The sequence below is a fragment of the Silene latifolia genome, chromosome 3 (assembly GCF_048544455.1).
Source record: "Silene latifolia isolate original U9 population chromosome 3, ASM4854445v1, whole genome shotgun sequence".
NCBI classification, from domain to species: domain Eukaryota; kingdom Viridiplantae; phylum Streptophyta; class Magnoliopsida; order Caryophyllales; family Caryophyllaceae; genus Silene; species Silene latifolia.
In genome coordinates this window covers 66,772,656-66,790,418 of record NC_133528.1, presented here as the reverse complement: position 1 = coordinate 66,790,418, position 17,763 = coordinate 66,772,656, and the positions used below count along the sequence as shown (strand labels likewise).

The window sequence follows — 17,763 nt, the reverse complement described above, 5'->3', positions numbered from 1 at the left end:
CTTAGTATGGCCTTAGTTTTTAATTGGTATTACCCGAAATTATGGGAATATCGATTTGGTTGTAATTTATTGTGATCTCGTATCACCGTTTTGTAATTTAATAGATTTATTTTATTTTAATTACAAATGTATAATAGGAAATTATGTAATTTGTTATGTAATTTATTTATTCCGGAGTTCCTTGAAGACGGTGTCACTCAAGAAGGCGATACATAAAGACGGTGTTACCTCGAGATGCGTGCCAAAACCGAAGTTCAAGGGACCAATGGAGTTGGTTTCCGAATATGTAATAGTTAATTAGATTTTCTATTTTAGGAAGGCCATACTAGGATTTATATTTATGCTTTGCATTTTATTTATATGTCGCTTGCATCGCTAAATCGCCATAACTAAAACATGCATAATCTTTTATCGAGTTTATCGACCGTGTCAATTACAATTATCGTAGTTCACCGCTTTAGTTCACTTAAAACGTGATAGATAATAAATTGACATGACCTCTCGCTAAAATAAACAATTGAGACTTAGCCTTACCAAAGAGTAGAAACCATGAAAACCTATTTCGTGAGGGAGTGCGCTCGGCCACACCGGGGTACAAACCTTGTTACGTAGGGGAAGTGGGTGATAAATGTCTATCCACCGAATTTATATTGATAAGGGATGTATCGGCCACACCGTACCCAAGTTGATGTGGATTTGGATCATGGACACATTTATTTGAAATTTGGGTTGAACTCAACAAAAGTTTTTGATAAGGGATGTATCGGCCACACCGTGCCCTTGTCGGATGTGTTTTGGGCTAAAGATAAATGTTAATGTAATTTTATCGACCAAGAGTTCTAAAAGTAGAATCGATTAAAGAGTTAATCTACCGAGTTATATTGATAAGGGATGTATCGGCCACACCGTGCCCAAGTTAATATGAATTTGGGTCTTGGAATCATTTATCTAGTTGGGTAGAGGTCACTAGATAAATGCTATAAAACTTGTTTAAATTAAATTTTTACGAGTATTATTATTTTGAAAACGACATATGTTTTATTCCTTCTATATTTTGTTTTGTAGACCACTTTTATTTCTCATAACAAATGGCCAATCCAAACACCAACACCACTCCTCTCACTAATACTTCATGGCTCCGATCCTTCATGGATCGATGTAAACTTGAAAAGAATGGGTCAAATTTCTCCGATTGGGATGCCCAACTCAAATTAACCGCCCAAGGTGACGACAAGTTTCGTTACCTCACCGAGGCCTCTCCACCCGAACCTAATGCTAGGTCGAGTGCCGCTACTAGGGAAGCATATGAGGCTTACCATAAGGAGTCTGCCGCAATGAAAAATGTGTTGATCTTTGCGATGTAGGCGGATCTCCAAAGGAGAGCCTTTAAGATGGGGACCGCTAATGAAATCTACTCCAAGCTTGTGACAATGTTTTCACAAACTCCGCGGATCGTCCAATATGAGGCGGCCGCGGCATTCTTTGATCTCGACTTCAAAGAGGGCCAAAAGGTTAGCCCTCATGTGCTCAAATTAATGGAGCTAGTCGAGACCTTGAAGATTCAAAAGGTTGAAATCCCCAAAGAACTCATTGTAGATAGGATTCTACACTCCTTATCCAAAGTCAAGGCATATGTTCAATTCCGGGTGAATTTTAACATACAAGACAAGGACGTGTCTCTTGAAGAGTTGCACAAGTTACTTGTGCAAGCCAAAAGAGACATGGGGTTAAATGTTAACCCACCTAAGGATGTGCTTAACATTAGCACCAAAAGCAAGGGGAAGTTCAAGAAGAATGGGAAGAAGGGTAAGAAGTAAGCTCCCACTTTCACCAAAGCTAAGACTTATGAAGCTAGCACCTCCAAGATCAAGAAGGGTCCTCTTGATAAATGCCATTATTGTAATGGTATTGGACATTGGAAAAGAAATTGTTCCAAATACCTTGGTGACATTAAGGCTGGAAAGATCACTCCAGTAGGTAAATGACTATCCTTTCTTTTATGTTTCTATTTCAACTATGGTATTGTGATACAAAGTTGTGATAATGTATCCCCTTTTTATTGTAAATAGGGCCTCCACCAAGCAAGGACAAGGGAAAAGAAAAGCAAGCTTGAGAAACCATCGAGAAGCTAGGAATAGCTTACATGAAGCTTGTCTTTTTATTGTCTTATTTTAATTTATGTTTCGGATTTTAGAACCTTTTGATTTCCGTGTTGGACACGGAAATGTATTTTGGATATTAGTTGTATTTTGGATAATGGTGGCTTGGTTTGCAACCCAAGTCACCCGTTTTATCGTATTTTATCCTTGTTCTAAAATTCGTCCTTATCCGCTTGCTCATAGAAACATATGATCATTCACTTAAAGTGATCTAATAAACAACTATAATGATGGGATTCATTATATGTCCACAAGCTTAAGGCTTGTATATGATCAATTATAAAGTGATGATTGAGTTGATGAACTCTCCTAAAGGAATGTCAATCACCAAGTACACTTATCAAATTTAAAACAATTAGTCAACCTATGAGATAGTCCTCCTTATACTTCAAAATCATTATTTGTGTCTCATAAGCTATCTTTGAATCTCTAGTGTATTTATTCTAAAGATAGTGTGGGAGAAAAATGAAGACACAAAGAACACCAATATAAAAAATTTGTGTAAATGAGATCTACGCAAGGAAGAATGATTTGAATAGAGGTATATCTATTTATATAGTATACACGAATAGATGAGATCTATGGTCTCGAATAGATCTACATGACAAGAGAGACCAAGTGAAGTTCTCAAGATAACTACACGAGGAGACCAAAAGAAAGTTTTGGAAGAAGAATGACTAATGTAAAGTCTTAATTGACTAGTTTATGATATATTTGACCAATAGTTTCAATATTGATATTTACTTAAGATCCTAAATGAATCAAAGTTACATCCTAGAAAATAAATGAGATTTATGACTAGAAGTTGCAAGTATTGATATACCGATATCCACAATAGCTAAGTTAAGTATTAACCACGCTAATGTCATTACTTAACCTCATTATGAAAATGAAATGGTTAAACCTCCTTCCGAAAAGGGTATTCTGAAGGACGTGTATTAGATATTATTCATATTTAAATAATGACATTGCTTTGCATCATTATAAAATGAATGAGTTATAGATTAAAATCTCTTTCCATAAGGTTAAGATGAGACCTCTTCAAAATAGGTATTTTGAAAGGATATGATGTGAACATATATGGTTTTATCTTAATAACTTGGCAAAGCAAAATATATTTCAATTCTTGAAAATGTTTCGATTGAGTAGTCAATTTCGAAACATGTGGAATTAAGTGGGAGTTTAGAAATTATCATGTGAAGACATGGAATTTAGTGGGAGCAATCATCTTATAAAATTTATAACTCACTAACTCATTGAGAATGACGAGCTAATACTTTCTTTCACAAAGAAGTATTTGAGTTTTCAATTCTGGATGAAAATGGACTATGATGAATCCAATTACATCATGAGATGTTGGATAAGTATTGAGATATACACATCGAATCAACGAGAAACATAGGTTATTCATGTCAATGAAAATGGAATTGCCATTAGCAGTCATGGTCGTTCATTGAACCTAAGAATGGTTGATCTCATGATTATTAGTCACTAATGTTTCCGCCATTAGAATAATCATGCACATGTCCAATAATGAATCATATGCATAAGAGCATGATGAATCATTGGCAAGCCATAGAAGAAACGTCATGAATTCTCGAGGATAATCCGATGAGTGATTTCAGTGTTGGACAGAACGCTCTGTTATGTGTCAAGAAGTTGCACATATTAAAAAAAATCCGAACACGCGTAAGGATTTATGATAATCCTAAGCCTTTCAACCTAAAAGGAGAAATAAAAGGTTTGGAAATGTACTTAGTTGAAGTAAGAAGTTACTCAAAACTAATATTTCCTAATATGCTAGGACTTGTGAGGAGTGCTAGGCTAATCATCTTGACAATTGTTGCAAGACTCTGCAAAACATTTACCTAGTGCATTATGAGTGGGTGGAGTATTTGATCAGTGCAAGTTATATCATTCACCGCAAATTCATTGGTTATGTGATAATCGACAGGAAGTTCTTTCAAGATAAAGAACCCAAACATAGGTTGGGAACCTATATGTGTAGTTGGTGAGGTTCATGCTATGAGAAGATAACATGAACGTAAAGGAAAATGCAATTATAAGAAGTTTGAACACATGGACACATGGCATGTTAAACTTCTATTGCAATCAACAAGTGTTTACACACTTAGGATATGCATCACAAGGTTGTAATATGGTATTGACTACCCGAATGTGATGTCGACATTTGTCGTTTGAGTTATTATTAACTCACCTTATACTTTGTTACATCCAAACGGGTTGTAGAGACAATTGAACCCCGTTAAAGTGAACGCGGATTAGCATTGTATTCGCCCATAGTCACTTACATGAGGTGACGTCTCGAAGTGACTAGAATGTGATGCGATTGATGGCAAGTTCAAGTGACATGGAGTCATATGAGAATGACTAGTCGATCATATAGGCAGACTGTTAGGAACACCTTGTCGGGCCTTATGACCGCTTATAGAGTTCTGGCAAATTTATATAGCCTGGCCGTGGCGAGAGCTACTATAGTATTCTAATGAGTCGATTCTTTTGACTAAAGACTGTTCACCTAAGATGACACAGTTACAGATTAACTTTGATTTGTGTTACTACGACCTTCGTAAATGGGGTCAAATGGGCATATTTTGGGTTATGATGGCTGTGGCTAGTCGAAGGGAATGAGTGCGATAGGAATTGTCCACCCCTAGTCAGGGTTATAAAAATATCTCAGGGCCACTCGAGGAGTAATGAACTGGAAATGCGTGGCCACGCTCGGTAGATATCTATGGTAGATAAATCCGGTCAATCAGTTATTCTCCAGATCGAGGAAACCACTCTCGATATGATCACTTGCAAGTACGACCTGAAAGACACCTTGCATTGAGTGGGAGATAGTAATAGGATAAGAGAATTGGTGACGCACACTTGTCGAGGACAAGTGGGAGATTGTTGGAATATGTGTCCTCCGACAATAATTCGATCACAACTGTTGATCATGATGATCACATGTTTAAGTCTCATTTTAAAGAATACAATTGGGAAGTAATATTTTACTGTCAACTGGTCCACACATATCGGTAATGATTGGCTGACTAGAGTTTGACATTACTGTCGAGAGACGGTGGTGACCAATTGATCCCCTTAGGTCATACCTAAAGGGTAACATTCTTAATTGATCATTTAATTGATCGTATGACGATACGGGTTAATTAAATTACTTAAAATTGACGGACGATTTTGGAAATAAAATTTATGTGTCTCATTGTAATTTGATTAAATTAGATACGGTCTAAGTAATCGAATTGTTTTATTACTTAGATGAAATTATTGTTTACGGAAACAATTGAAACGGAATGAATTGATTATTATAAATACAAAATGTTGTATTTTATGACTCGGGAATCCATTACGGTACAAGTAATTATGAATTACTGGGTTAATTTAATAAATGACATATTTTATTAATATGTTGATTTTTAATTGTTAAAAATACATTTTATATACCTAATGTCATGAAACATGTTACATGTGACAAATTGACAAAATAATGTGTAAAATGGATTTTCCATTTTACACCATATGTACCGAAATTTAGGGTGTATTAGGCAAAATATTGTGTTGATTATTTTATATAGAAAAAACAATCATTAACCTAAGAAATAGCCATGCAAACCTACTTGTCTTTGTGAAGAGAACCTTGATCATGCATTGGCTATTTCCACCACCCCCCCCCCCCCCCCTCCCCCCCTCTACCCGGTTTTTGAAGAGCAAAGCCAAGGGTCTTTTGCTCTATAATTTTTCTTATACACTACATCAAAACTTTAGTGTATTATCATTCATTTCAACATCTAAAAATAAGAGTTTTAGAGAGATAAAAATCTTCCTCCTTCTCCCTTCCTCTCAACCGAAATTATTGAGAGATCAAATAATTTTTGGGTCAATTTTATACAAAATTAATATTGTTCTAGTAATAATAATATTAATTTTATTAAGTTGTTACTTTGGGTATAAAACCTTGGGATGGATTCTCTACTTGAATCCTTGTTCATCCACTAAAGGAAGCTCAAGAACAAGTGAGTAGGAGAACTCACTTGTGCCCATATAATCCGAAATCCTCAATGTATGATGATGATTTCTTCTTTAAATCTTTTATTGTTTGCATGCATAAGATCATCTTTTAATTTTATGACTAAATTACATTATCACATATATGAATATAATGAGTAAAGAGATATAGATTTCTAACAAAACTCTCACAACTTGCATTCACTTTTTTACTTTACCATATTTGCACACCATCTCCATCATCATCATCAATCAATTTCTCAACCATGTCTCCTCCACTTGCAACCACTCGTTCTTCAACCCAAAACCAACACCAACCACAACCATACAATCAACCAAAACCACCATCATCCCATCAACCAAATTCCCCTACTTTCACTCCAACAACCCAACATCCATCATCACCTTTCCCTTTGTTTCATGGTCGGGATGAGTCGGTCTCCGAGGGAAAACGAAGACGGCTCAATAAGGGGAAGAATAAGGTCGTAGTAGAAGATGTTGAAGAAGATAATAAACCCGAGGTTGTTATTCGGGACGGGATTTCGAGGACTCTATTTCGAGAGCCTTCGAAGAGCGCAACCAAAGCCGGTTTAAACCGTGTTCGCATGACAAAGAGCGAAAGCATCTTGGTTTCTCGGGTTTTACAATACTCTATTCATGGTGGAAGGTATTATCCTAAATCTTGGTTGTCTCAAATTCCGTCTTTAAAATTCTTTGTGGATTTTCTTGATTTCCAAGGGTAGAATGATGTTAGTCGGTTCTCGGGTCCCACTTACCCGATTGAGGTTGTTCAGTTTTTTGCTTCGGTGAAAGTTAAAGGGGGAGTGTTGCATGCAGTGGTTAATGGTGTCGACATCACTATCACCATTGCCGACTTTTGCTCTGCTTTCAAGGTTCCTCATGATGGAACCGAGATTAATCCGAGTCAAGAATGGTCTAATGTGGGTGATGATCAACAATTGATAATTAAGAGGTACTTTGATGAGGTCGCTTCCGAAAATAGCAACATCTTGGTTCGTCCTCTCTCCCCCAAACTTAAGTTCTTTTTGAACTTTTTATGGAACACAATTGTTCCGAGAAGGGGAGGACGAGACAAGGTGTCAAGCTATGAAGCTATTATCTTGTATTTGTGGTTAGAAGGTCGGAAAGTGAATTTGGCTAGTCTTGTGTTTAGTCGGATTGTTCAAACTAGCATTACCGTAACTAAAGAGAAGCATTGTACTATTCTTGATCTCCCTTACGGTATGTGGATTTCGAGGTTGTTAGAAATTAAGCGGGCTGTGAGTCGGGAAAGCTACAGTGTGAGTGCTAAGGACGGTATGTGTGACCGTGTTTTAAAATTGATGGGGCTCGGTTTTGAAGGACCCGAGTTGGTATTTTCGAAGAGTAATGATAAGGGTGTCAATGAGGTTGGGATGGCGGCTATAGAAGCAAAGTTGGATGTGTTTATGGGGTCTATTATGGCAAAATTAGAGGAGAAAACCATGGCTTTGGCTACGGATGTGTCTCGTGTAGGGCAGTCAAGGTCCTCGGTTGGAGGCGTGGATGATGATCGGGTTTGTGCTTGGATGGAGAGCATCGACAAAAGGCTTGAGGGTTTAGAAAGGGGATTAGTAATTATCCGCGAGCAAGTCTTTCAACATGGTGATCGTCTTTCCTTTCTTACTAATCAAGGGAGTGCTTTGGTGAAAGACGGGAAAGTTATGAAAGCGGATCAAGCAATCACTTTGGAGGCAACAAAGGCCTTGTCTTTGAAGGTCCTTAACTTTGAGACGAGTCTCAATGCCCAAGCTACTCTTGTGCTGATTTGTTTTGATTGTCTTGATTCTTTGGAATTCCGTACTCGTCCCGACTATGTTAATCCTCACAAAATTCACCACCCATAAACTAGCTTTCTTTTCGACTTGCCCCTCCCCTGTTTTCGACTTTCCTCTAATTGCCTAGCTCTATTTTGTTTTCTTTTGGACTTTTTTCCTATTCGGCCCATTTTGGCATACTACTTGTGGCTTGGCCCGGTAGTTCTAAACATGTTATTTCATTCAGCCCATTAGGCTTAAACATGTTCTTTTGGTTTGTATGCTACTATAATTTCGTGCGTACTTATGGCTATTTACGGTTTATCTATTTCTATTAATCGTTCTTATCTCTTGTCTCGTCGTATATTATTCTAGTCATTTTATGTATGTTCTTATCTTTTTGATGATGTCAAGAGGGGGAAAGAACGACCATGGTAAGCATTTGCCTAAGCTTGCTCCTTGTCAAGATCAATTGTCTCTTAAAGTCCTTAAAGTTTCGGTCTTGTATATAATTGTTTGATCCTGCATTAATCTTTATCTATAAAGATGACGGTATTATATTGAGGAGGAACTATATACTTAGTCACAATTTTGGGAGACTTGCCATCATCAAAAAGGGGGAATTTGTTGAACCATATAGATATTGGTCGGGACTAAATCTTTTCGGTAACTTGTCGTTAGGAGCACCTAGACCAAAACACAATTTATAACTTCACAAACGACTCTACAATTAGTAAAGAGGCAAGTAAAGGTCGGATCCCAAGGGACGGGAATTGAGATGAGATTTCTATTGAGTCTAGTGGTGTCTTAGGGGTGTCACAATTGGGTTGATGTAGAAGGTCACTAAACTAAATAGCAATGAAAGTAAACAAGCAAGATGAATTAAAAGGGTTGTAAACAATTGATAAAAAGCACTAGAGTGTCATGGGGTCATAGGGGAATCATGGGAATTGATCATACAAACATGTTCTCAAATTATAAGCAAGCAATTATTGTTGTGATGGATTGAGTTGGGTTATATCTTACAATCCTAGGAAAGTTTGGGTCCCGGAGCCGAATCGATTAGATTGTACAACACCTACAAGTCGACTTAATCTTCCCTACTCAACAACATGCATGGTCTAATGAGACTCGAGTTGGTTTATGTCTTACAAGTCTCATTGAAAAGATAGGTGATGGGTAAAACATGCAAGGATTCATAGGCTCGCATTTCATCAAACATAACATGTGCATGAGTTGAGATCAAAACAAGCAAGCAAATAAACCATGAAAGCATATTAATTTAAGCATGAATCATTCCCCATGTTGGTTTCCCCTAATTACCCATTAACCCTAGCTAGGTGACTACTCACTCATTATCATGTTGATCATGCTAGCAAGGTTGTCAATCATACCAACAAAGTAAAACATGATGAATAAATGAAAGTAATTAACAATAATTAAAAAGGGATTAAGAGGATTATACCTACTAATGATTCCAATAATAAAGCAAGAATAAAAGAAGTACTTGATGCTTGATTGAGAGGTTGTCAATCTCCCAATAATAACCCAAATAATCTTCAATTACCCAAAATAAAGGATGAACAAAAGAGAGATTAAGGAAATAAAACTTGTATTAAAACTTGATTAATTGTTGATTACAAAACTAAAGAGAGATTTGATTGATATTAACTACCCTAAGAATTGATAAGAAGAACATGCTCTTCTAATTAGACTAATGGGGTATTTATAGTGGAAATTAGGTGGATGCATTAGGGTTAACTAAGGGTTAAACTAGTAATTACACTTTTGAGATTTGAGCAGGGAAACGCCGGTATTTTTCGAAGGAAGGGCGTCTTTCATTGAAGCTTGAAGAAACGGATTTGTGCTGGACTGGAATCCGTGCGTCTTAGGCTCGGGACGGCCGGATTTGTGAGTCTCTGCCCGGGCGTCTTCAAGGGAATCCGGGCGTCTTCTGGGCTTGCTGCCCGGGCGTCTTTGGGAGAAGACGGCCGGATTGTGGAGGTGGAGGCCGGGCGTCTTCCAGTCAATCCGCACGGATTGCTAGACAGCTTCACTTCTTTCTTCTTTTCTTCCTTTCGTTCATAAAATCCTTGGAGATTTCCTCGGGGATGCAAGGATCCTTTCGCGTCATTGCCCAACTACTATAATATGTACAAAGGCCTTCTAATCTTGTCTCTCCTTGATGCTTGGTCATTGAATTCAATCAATTTAGTCTCATTTTGCCATGAAAATGCAAGGTTTGCACTCCTTTCCTACCAAGGACACAAAGCCTCAAAGAATATGCAAAACAAAGAACTAAAGACAATAAATGACCCAAATATGCACTAAAAAGAATGGGAACAAGGCTAATTCGGGGACTAAATATGCGCTAATTATGGTCACATCAAATATCCCCAAACCGAACCTTTGCTCATCCCGAGTAAAGAGGTGATAAAGACTAGGACCATTATTTAAACTAACCTAATAACATAGCCGATATGAGACAATTAGCGGGTCTCACTCCGCCCCTTCAACTCACAACAAGACAACCATGAGGTAGGATGCCTTCTTGCAAGGCAAGGTGGGTCTTGCCAAAATGGCGACACATCCAAACATTAAGCACACAAAATCAAATAATGGATGCATCTACAAAAGGAATAGCCACTTCCTCATCAAGTGGCGGAGGCACTAAAGGAGAACAAATTTAAGAGCATATAATCCTTCACAAATACTAGTTCAACAAATTACTAAGGCTAAGAGGATGTCACTAAATCACCTCCAAATGGTGTTAAACTAGACTACTTTCGTCCTCAATTTCCGAATGCTTTCGTCAAGGGCGATCGGATGGTTATAGAATGATGATCCCTATGATGCTAGTAGCATATGACATGACAAGTCTCGAATTCTCTACAAAAGTAAAGGTCATGGATCGTCCCAAGCTCGACAAAGTGGCTTGACAAAAAGGCTTTTTGGGAATGAAATGCTCAAATCGTTATAAACAAAGGGTGAATATGACTAGTATTCAAAAATTGACCTCATTTAACTTTCACATTTCAAAAATTTAAGATGGGGTTTGTCCCTTCCGGGCTAGTGTCATTTGCTTTCGCCAATCGCTTATTAGGCAACCGGTTAACCTCTAGACAATAGCTTTTCGGGGTGATAGTCACTCTGTCTCTGGGCGGTTGAATTCACAACCGTGTGGGGGCCCAATTCAATGGATCCCTCTCCAAAGCACATCGAAGTGGTACGCCTCCATCAAAACAACTAAATTTATCAATATTTCAACATTTCATAACAATTGAGGTTTCCTTAGCAATAAATTACTTCCACATAACAAAATTTTCGAAATGAGCACTTCAAACTTATTGATAGAAAGTATTTTTGAGTTGCCTTACCACAAGGTCAATCAAGGTCACCTAGACAAGTTAACCAAGTCCACATCGCATCACGGGGTTGGATAGGTGACTCACATGCAAACCCTTGCAACTATATGCCATGATGCAACTATTATATACATCCTAGTGCAAGTGATTCTACCAACTAATATGACATATAAATTAAATGCAAGTCCTAAATTCACATTGTTATACCGCATCAATCAAAATAAAGCCACATAGTCATTAACATAAAGAGGAAAAAGGAGATTGGAAAGATCATACCGTGCGGTCTTCAATATCCTCATGTCTCGGATGTGGCGTAGTCGATCAATGTGAACAAGGATAGAACAAATACAATATATACAATAATATATACAAGACTACACTACAAAGGAAAAGAACTTATTTTTGGTTTTTCAATTTTCAAATTTTTATGATTTTTCGAAATTTTTCAATTTTTTTTGGATTTTTGAATAAAAGTTAAGTTAGAATTCCCCATCCCCACACTAATATGGGCATTGTCCTCAATGGCCAAAATGATGGGAAATTATGCAAACATGATGCATGATTTCTACACTAAGTGCAAGCTACACTAATCTACACTACATGATGCATGGTTTTTGTTTATGACGGAGAGGATAATTTAGATTACCTCCCGTTGTGTATGCATGTGCTTCCCCAAACCAAGTTAGACATTATTGCTAATGTCCTAAGGTTGGGTGTAGTTCATGCACACACTATGCAATGCATGAAACTAATTTTTGTCATTTTGGATTTTGAAAGGTGGGAACAATAAAATGAGAACACCTCAATGGGGCCGAGGTGTGAGTCCTCTATGGTGCTAGGACTACTCCAACAATGATCAAGATAAATAATTAAAACAAAGAGAGAAGTAAAACAAACCTCGAGAGGGTAGGAGCCTCCAAAGCTTGCTAATCTTCCATCATATCATAACTATCATCATTTTCCTCACTAGAAGTGGTCTCATTGCCACTTCCCTCTTCACTTGCTTCTTCACCTTGCTCATCATCCTCTTCTCCTTCTTTACTAGCTTCTTCATCAATGTTATCATCAACCTCTTCATTACCGACAACCTCATTATCACCCGAAGCAACCCTAGATGCACTCGGAAAGAAGACTTCCTTATCCGCCCAACTAGGCAAAGGACATGAAGGATCAAGTAGTCCTTGCTTAGCTAAGTGTAGGAGGGGTGGATATTAAGCTAAGTAAGCATCTTTCCGGTCCTCGAAGGCTTGCTTGTGCATCTCTTGCATAAGAAGAGTCAAATAACCATTTCTTGCTTCAACACCTTCGGGCTTGAACTCTTGGTACTCGAAAGGATAGGGTGGTGTGACAATGGAAGAGGAGGGCATTTCAAGTTCACCCTTTTGTTGTCGGATAATGTATTCGGCCTCTTTTGATAGGAGAAGTAGATAGTTGGTCCGGTGGACACTTAAACGACAAATATTCGAAGGCAAAGTAAAAGATCTAGCCTCACTAGTGAGCCATCCATACTTGGTGTCAAGAGGGTTATGAGAGACCCACTTATACTTGTTCATCATAGTATCAATATCAATGAGATGACCACCCTTCTTTGCTACATACTTGTTATCTTTGTTGAAGTTAGGATCAAAGTATTTAGCTAGAATAGTGACTAGACCGCCATTCATAATAACGGTAGTGCCTTGCTTCCCACAATCAATGTTTAGCCATCTATCCACCAAAAGCCTTAGAGAGTTGAAAGGCTTGGTGTGTTCCCTTCCAATGTTCAAAGCCGACTCAAGAAGAACAAAATCGAGTTTGGTGAAATGGTTGGTGTCTTTTCTTGCAATGATGGTGTTTCCTATGACCTTGTGCCATACTCTAATGCCCGGATGGTGGACTAATAGAGCGCGACTAGCATGAAAGCTCTCAAATTTCCTTCCGGAAATCGCCTTCCAAAGAGCAGCGGGGTCATATTTTCCAACATTCTTGAAATAACTCGGTGAATCACTAAGACCCAAAGCTTCACCCATTTCCTTAAAGGAGATGCGCCTACTAACATTAGCTAGGCGGAACTCGATGTTTTCCATAGTCTCAACCTTGTTAACTTTCAAAGAACTCAAAAATTCTAAGGTAAGGGAGGGGTATGTCAATTCTTTTGACTCAAACAATTTTTCCAACCCCATGGCTTTAAAGAAGGCTCTAGTTTGCTCAAGGACACCCAAATTATCTAAGGCATCTTCACAAATAAACTTGGTGGATAAAAATGCTTTTCTAGCATACTTGGCAAAAGTGTCCCTATGGGATTTGGAAATAAAAATTACCTCCGGATAGTTCGAAAGTTGATCAATTTCCGGAGTAGTAGATGTTGTTGCTCCCATGGGAGGTTGTTGTTGTTGCACTTCCAAGTTTGGGCTAGCTACCACCATAGCCAATGCTTTCTTTGCTTGAAGACTCTTTTGCCTTGATGAAAGTGTCTTTGCCTTTGGTGCATTTGCCTTTGTTGCTTTTGTTGCTCCCTTAGTCCTTGCCATTGATGAATAAACCAAGAAAAGAGTGAAAAATCTTCAATTTCTAGTGCACCCAAATCGATTTAAAGATGAAAGGCTTTGCCTTTATGAATTCAAAAATCGACTCAAAGGTTGAAGATTTTATGCTTGGTTTTGATTTTTATTGAAAGAGGAGTGATTGATTTGTTGTTAAAAAGGATGTTTTGATTTGATTTTGGTGAATGTTGTTGAGGAATCTTGTTTTTGTGATGGAAAGGATGAGGGTTTTGGAGTTATGGGGTTTATGAGTAGTGTTATGAATGAAGAAATGAAGAAATGAATGTGGGAGGGGGTTTATAATAAACCCGAAAAATTTGAAATGCAGGGGGAAGACGGGCGGCTTTCCTTTGGGACGCCCGGATTCTGCTTGTTCTGGGTTTCAAAATTCTCGCCTAAAGACGGGCGGATTTGAACAAAGACGGGCGGATTTGAAAATGCGGGACGGGCGTCTTTCAGAGAAGACGGGCGGATTCCTTTACAGGGATTTTTCTTGTTTTCCTCAGCCAAAAAGATGGGCGTCTTTCAGTGAAGACGGGCGACTTTTTGAAGACGGGCGGATTCCAATGCAGGACGCCCGGATTTGCTGACAGTCACAAAATTTCAAAAGTTCAGCTCATGAAGGACGGGAGTCTTCTGCCCAATATGCCCGGATTGCTTGAAGACGAGCGGATTCTCTTGAATCCGCTCGGATTCTACCCCTTTTACCCGGATTCAGTTCCATCCGTGTACTGTGCATATCCCTTGTCATTCTTCCATTCTTCAAAATCTCGTGTTCTTTATTGTGGGGGAACTACTAAGGCATGGATAGCCTAGGCAATTGTTATCCCCACACTAAGCTAAAGCACTACACATCAATTGAAATCATTAGTCCCTCCCTCACTTCTCTCAAACACGACAATTATCTTGATCAAAGTATAAAAATCCAAAAATAACAAAAATGCAATACAAGAATTGAAATGCGAGTTAGGGAGTTAGAAATATTTACAAATGGTGGTTTAGGGAGGACTCCACCAAACTCTCATTCTTGATGAGATGTCAAGGGGGCATGTCTAAGGTGTTGTTGATGTTGCTCAACACCTTGAAAAAGTAATCAAAAGCTTGTTCATTATCGTGATAAAGATCTTCAATAGACCTTGGCCCTTGTTATCGGTCTTGATCAATAGCATTGCCAATGTAGGGATTAAAATTCCTTTCGAATTCGTCGTCCCAAAGACCACAAACTTCATTAAGTTGATCATTAAAAATCTCTTGATTTGATGGAGACAAGTCTCCCATTTTCTTTTCTTGGCCAATAAGGCCATCTTCTTCATTGCTTGACTTTGGTGAGCTTTGCAAGCTCTCTTTGTCACAATTCACTTGCTCTTTGAATGGAGCATCTTCAATTTTCTTCTTCCATTGGAGTTCCGACTTCTTCCTATCATCCTTCCGGCTATAATGATCAATCATGAAACACGGTTCATGTAAACGGGGAGCTCTCATAGTCTTGTCAAGATTAAAAGTTATGCTTTCATCTCCCACTTCTAGAGTGATCTCACCATGTTTCTCATAGTCTTCCTAGGATGATTGGAATGTTAGAGTCTTCTTCCATATCAACAATGACAAAGTCCACCGGGATGAAAAAGTTCCCAATTCGTACGGGAACATCTTCCCATATCCCTAATGGTGTCTTCGTCGATCTATCGGCCATTTGGAGTGTGATATTGGTGCATTTAAGCTCTCTCATCCCCAACATTTTACTCACCGAGTACGGCATAACACTCACACTAGCCCCCAGATCACATAAGGCTTTGTTGATCGTGGTGTCGCCAATGGTACACGGTATTGAGAAGCTTCCCGGATCCTTTAGTTTTGGAGGTGAACTCCCTTGAAGTATTGCACTACTCACCTTAGTGAAGGCGATAGTCTCAAGCTTCCGGATCGACTTCTTCTTTGTGAGGATGTCTTTCATGTATTTTGCATAGGCCGGCACGTGATTGATTAATTCCGTGAAAGGAATCGAGACTTCCAAATTCTTCACAATTTCCATAAACTTTCCAAGTTAGTCATCAAATTTGGGCTTGGCTTGACGACTTGGAAAAGGAAGTCTAATCACAATGGGCTCCTTCTCCTTGACCTTGTCTTCATTTTTCTTTGAAATTTCTTCTTTTGATGGTTCTCCATCCTTGGAGTTTTGCACAATTTCTTCCTTATCACTAGCTTCCACAACTTCATCCTCAACTTGCTTCTTCGGTGCTTCATACCTTGTACCACTTCTCAAGTGAATGGCACTAACCGTTTCATGTCTTGGGGGATTACTTTGAGGTGGTAATTGCCCCTTTTGTCTTTGTGAGCTTGAAGATGCTAGTTGAGTTAATTGGGTTTCCAACATCTTGGTGTGTGCTAGGATGTTGTTGATGGTGGTTTCCTTTGCTTGACTATCTTTTTGCATTTGAGTGAAAAATTCTTGTTGATTCTTTTGCATTTGGAGGACCGCTTTTTGAACATCAAAACCTTGGTCATTTTGGTGATTGTATGGATTTTGATTTTGGTAACCTTGGTTTTGGTTGTAAAAGGGTCTTTGATTTTGGTTTCTCATGGGAGGTGGGGTGTATGTTGTTTGAGGGTTTTGAACATTTTGGCTTTTGTATGAGAGATTTGGATGGAATTTGGTGTTTTCATTGTAATAGTTGGAATAAGGGGTACCACTCTTGTATGCTTGGAAAGCATTCACTTGTTCATTTGTTCCCCTACATTCACTTTGGTCATGTCCCAAAGTTCCACAATTCTCACATATCCCACTTGGGATTGATGAAGATGCCGTCATGGCATTAACATGATGCTTTGGTGATTTTGAGGCTTCTTCAAGTCTAGCCATAGCTTTTTCAAACTTCAAATTGATTGTGTCAATGTGAGCACTAAGTTGAGCACCCAATTAAGTAACGGAGTCCACTTCATGCTTTCCTCCTCTAGTAGCCTTGCGAGGTCTACTATATTGTGAGTTATGGACCGCCATTTCCTCAATTTTGTTCCATGTTTGATTGTCATCAACTTCGGTGAACATTCCATTTGATCCCATGTTGAGAATGTTCCTTGAATCTTCATATAAACCGTTCCAAAATTGTTGTACCAAGAACCACTCGCTAAGTCCATGACGAGGACATGAGCGACAAATTCTCTTGAACCGCTCCCAAGCTTCATACAAAGATTCTTCATCCCTTTGCTTAAAACCCGTAATTTGAGCTCTTAGCATGTTAGACTTTTCCGGTGGGTAGAATTTTTTGTAGAAAGCTAGAGCCAATTTCTTCCAAGAATCAATTCCGAGAGTGGCCTTATCAAGGCCCTTCAACCATTGTTTCGCGGTGCCAATTAGAGAAAAAGGAAAAAAGACCCATCGAATTTGGTCTTGAGTTACACCGGTTTGAGAAATCGCATCACAATAGTCACAAAAGGTTTCCATATGAGAATGAGGGTCTTCACTAGGCATCCCCCCAAATTGGCTCCTTTCGACTAATTGGATAAAGGCGGATTTGGCAATAAAATTTCCGGTTAGATGTTGTGGTGTGGGAGTACCGTTGGGTAGGTTCTCCTCGGTGGGTACGGAATGTGATGAAAACTTAGGCATTGTGGGTTGATTTTGTGTGGTATTTTGTGTTGGGTTCTCCTCACATTCTCTTGCAAAAGGATTGATGAACTCAATAGTTGGTTGAATATCTACAACCTCACTAATACCTCTCAAATTCCTCCTAGCAAGTCTTCTATTGGTTGTCAAAGTTCTTTCAATTTCACGATCAAAAGGTAACAAATCACCTTGTGACCTTCTAGACATGCAAAATATCAAACAACTCGAAAACAATTAGAACAAACCTTGAGGAGTTTTACTTCCTCAAGGCAAAGAAAGACACAA

General features: G+C 38.6%; 1 non-coding gene across 1 annotated transcript; it reads left to right on the top strand.

Annotated features, from left to right (window-relative positions):
- The first annotated feature begins 17,002 nt into the window (after nt 1-17,002).
- LOC141650741 (small nucleolar RNA R71) lies at nt 17,003-17,109 on the top strand. Its single transcript, XR_012546758.1, has one exon. It is a non-coding gene; the product is annotated as a small nucleolar RNA R71 (small nucleolar RNA).
- Nucleotides 17,110-17,763: the final 654 nt, after the last annotated feature.